General features: G+C 38.1%; 1 long non-coding RNA gene across 1 annotated transcript; it reads left to right on the top strand.

The window, feature by feature from the left end:
- Nucleotides 1–1,283: 1,283 nt before the first annotated feature.
- Nucleotides 1,284–2,132, top strand: LOC127645380 (uncharacterized). Its single transcript, XR_007970775.1, has 3 exons — nucleotides 1,284–1,410; nucleotides 1,703–1,780; nucleotides 1,931–2,132. It is a non-coding gene; the product is annotated as an uncharacterized LOC127645380 (long non-coding RNA).
- Nucleotides 2,133–3,384: the final 1,252 nt, after the last annotated feature.

Raw genomic sequence — 3,384 nt, 5'->3', positions numbered from 1 at the left:
ATTATCCTCTGGTTTCACAGTTGCGCAGAAATTTTGTTTATGTCTACATTTTTTCCAAACTTGATTTTTTTTGTTATTTTACCTTTTACAGGTTTTGCAATTATGACCTGTACAAATGTTTAAGAAAGTGTTAAAGTCCCTGTAAAGGCAATAAAAAAAATCTAAACGCATTATAAATGTTAAAAATGTATTGCTAAAACACATGACAAAGACTGAACTGTGAAGTTCCGCTGTCGCCATATCTGTTTCCGGTTTACTTGCGCGTCGCCCAAAATGTCTTTTTACTCGATGTCTCCAGAATCTTCCGAAAATACGCGTCAGCGATGTTCATCGCATTGTTGATGCCTGGTCCCCTGCTCCGACAAGCAAGAGGGACAAGGGCTTTAAACTCTACATATCGAGTTATCTGCACAACTACAAGGGTAAGTATTTTAATCTAATGTGGTGTGCCGGCAGATAGCGGCTAAGCTAGTTCGCCACGTGTTCATTTTTAATGTAACGTTAGTATAGAAGCTTCTTTTTCTTAGTTTTAAAGCAGACTGTTTGTTAATTTTTGTGATAATTGTGATATCAATTATATTAACTTGGTCTCCTCTCAGTTTCTAATAAAGATCAGGACACCGGTGAAGTCACTGTCAGGGCATTGTGTTACAGGTCCATGAGAAAATCAGAATCAGCTTCATTGCCAAGTATGCTTACACATACAAGGAATTTGTCTAGGTGACAGGAGCTACCAGTCAACAACAATACAAACAATACCAAAAAACAGCAGCAAGACATAGGTAATTAAAAACAAAAAAGAACACAAAATAAATAATTATACATATACATACATACACTCACCTTCATACATACCCACATACACACACGTAGTGCAAATCTAATACAATCTGTATATAAAGAACAAAAAACAGTATATTATGTACAGAGCAATGTAAGTAAAAGCAGATAAACCTCACAGTTTGAGTGTATGGTGAAGCTAGAATTAATAAGACCGCAGTTATAGGCTTGTTACTTTAATAGCCCGATGTTCCTGGGGACTCGGCTAAGGTTATTCATGTTTAATGTAACTCAAATCAAATGAAAACAGTTATTGTAGGCAGGTAAGTTTCCCTAGCTGGTCCCCTCTGTGTAAAATGCGTTCTTATTCAAGTTATCAACTCAGTCATTTGTTTAAGGTGCAATCTTGTGTTATAAGTATTAGGCTATCATGATTATACAGTGAGCAAGCTATATAAATAAGTATTTAATATAATAAAAGTGTAGAGCAACAACCGAGGGTGTAAAGGCTGAATATTGTAGATTTATTACAATATGTTGCATGTTTGAATTAAAATACCTGTGGATATGCAGGAGCACACACTCTACAAAGGCCTGACTGGAGATTTGCCTGATCTATCCGTCCTTCAGGTGAGTAGGGCTATAACAATAGCACATTTCACTGTACAGTATGATATATCAACCAAAATTTGTATACCAATATTTCATTTTCTTTTTCCTCCCTTTTACAAACAAATATTCTGCTTCAAAGAAAAAAATGAAATTGATGTTATCATAAGGGTTCTTCATTATGAACTTGTATGCCATGCATAACATACTGTGGATAGAAATTACAGGGAAAGTTACTGGTATGATAATTGTGGTTATATTATATTACTATTATATTTAGTGTATTGCTAATCAATATATTGTTACTTCCCAGATGACAGCGGCTCGCTTCAAGAGCAGGTGAAGCAAGTTGGGACAATGTTGAAGACATTTGCTCGCACTGGGCAATCAGGTACAACTTGCAAACAATGCCTGTGGTTGTTGGTTTAATTCCCACTGGGGCCACCTGTACATGTAGTAGACCTAGATATAAATGTCATAGTTTAGTAGTTGAAGGACCAGGACTGACTACTTTATTCTTTTATTCTGGGAACCCCTGTAGGTGCAGATCAAACCCTAATGCTGCGACGTCTTGGAATTTGGCGATGTTGTGCGTAGCATGGACGACAAAATGCTATGCTGCAACGTTTCAGTGCCAATGTGTCTGTTGGAGAGTTATCCCTGCCAGGGGATCTGTTACTCCCCCCTAGACACCCAGGAAGATTTGGCGTTGCTTGACAACAGTTTGAGGCAGGATAAAGAGCTCCAGCAATGATTTGTAAGTGTGCCGATTTCGTTTATAACGGTATAGGGTAATCTAAAAAGTACAATTAAGATCGTACACTGCATATTCCACAGTCTGAATCCACAGCCTGTCACATTTTAAATTTATGAGAAGCTTCAGAGAAATGTAATTTGTAACATGTTTTTTTTTGTATTTTCAGCTTCGGTTTTTGGCAATCAAATGTGGGAGGGACCTAAAGACAACCCTGTGGCAAATGCTTCAGAGTATCTTCTCTAATCACCTTTCCATCAATACAACCTGGACTGGTGTAGGGGATAAAGCATGTTTTAGAGACATGTTCCTGAAGACCATTGTTCAAAGTAAGTTGGATATTTTTTTTAGATTTAAGTAGATGGAATGACAGATCTTTATTTTCTACAGGAGCCACCCGGAAGAACCCGGCAACCCAGGATGCCACTGATGAGGCGATCCAGGTTAACGTTACCTGAAAGGAGCATCTGAACATGAAGGTGGAAAAAGGCGCTGCACAGCTGAGAGGGACCCACAGCCGACCCCTTAAACCTAGGCTGACTACTGACACCCCAGCATCACTGACAACTGGAACCCTTTCTTTATCCTGCAGTCAGTAACATCAAGACCCCTAAAAAAGCCTGCTAAAAGTGTCAGACTACACTCACCCAATCCACACTGTTCACTGTGGAAATTGCTCTTTTTTTTTTTTTTTCTTTTTTTCTTTCGTGACCCTGCTTTGAGGGCAGCTCCTTGGATGAATATGGGATGGTTTGTCCTTTTATACAGGCGCACGAGGAATCACTGAAGATATGCTAATTTGCACTGCCTCATTCTGGAGGTCGGGGAAAACCGGTGATTCTTAGCCCACTACGCCACACAGTCCCCAACCTCTCCAGACATTCTAATTGGCTGTGTTCTCTACAGCCAGATTTTCTGCTGTTAATTATATTTATTCCCACTTGTTGTCACGTGTAAGTTGAATGTCAAAATGTATATTATACCTGTTATCCTGCACATTCCTTGATACCAAAGATCTCAATTATTTCATATACAATTTGCTGCTTATTTCATTGTTACAGTGCTTAACCCTTCTATTTTTAAATATAGCTTGTAAATCCTAGATTATACATCTAATACTTGATATTTGCACATTATCTGGTATCAAATATTCTACTTACCGTGACTTTAGTATTGGCTTATTTCATTCCGTCAGTGCTTAACAATTCTATTATAGTTTGTAAATCCTATTTCATACCTCT

This window comes from Xyrauchen texanus, chromosome 6 (genome assembly GCF_025860055.1).
Source record: "Xyrauchen texanus isolate HMW12.3.18 chromosome 6, RBS_HiC_50CHRs, whole genome shotgun sequence".
NCBI classification, from domain to species: Eukaryota; Metazoa; Chordata; class Actinopteri; order Cypriniformes; family Catostomidae; genus Xyrauchen; species Xyrauchen texanus.
Note: the sequence above shows the minus strand (reverse complement) of the source record. Positions and strands in the feature narration are given on the sequence as shown.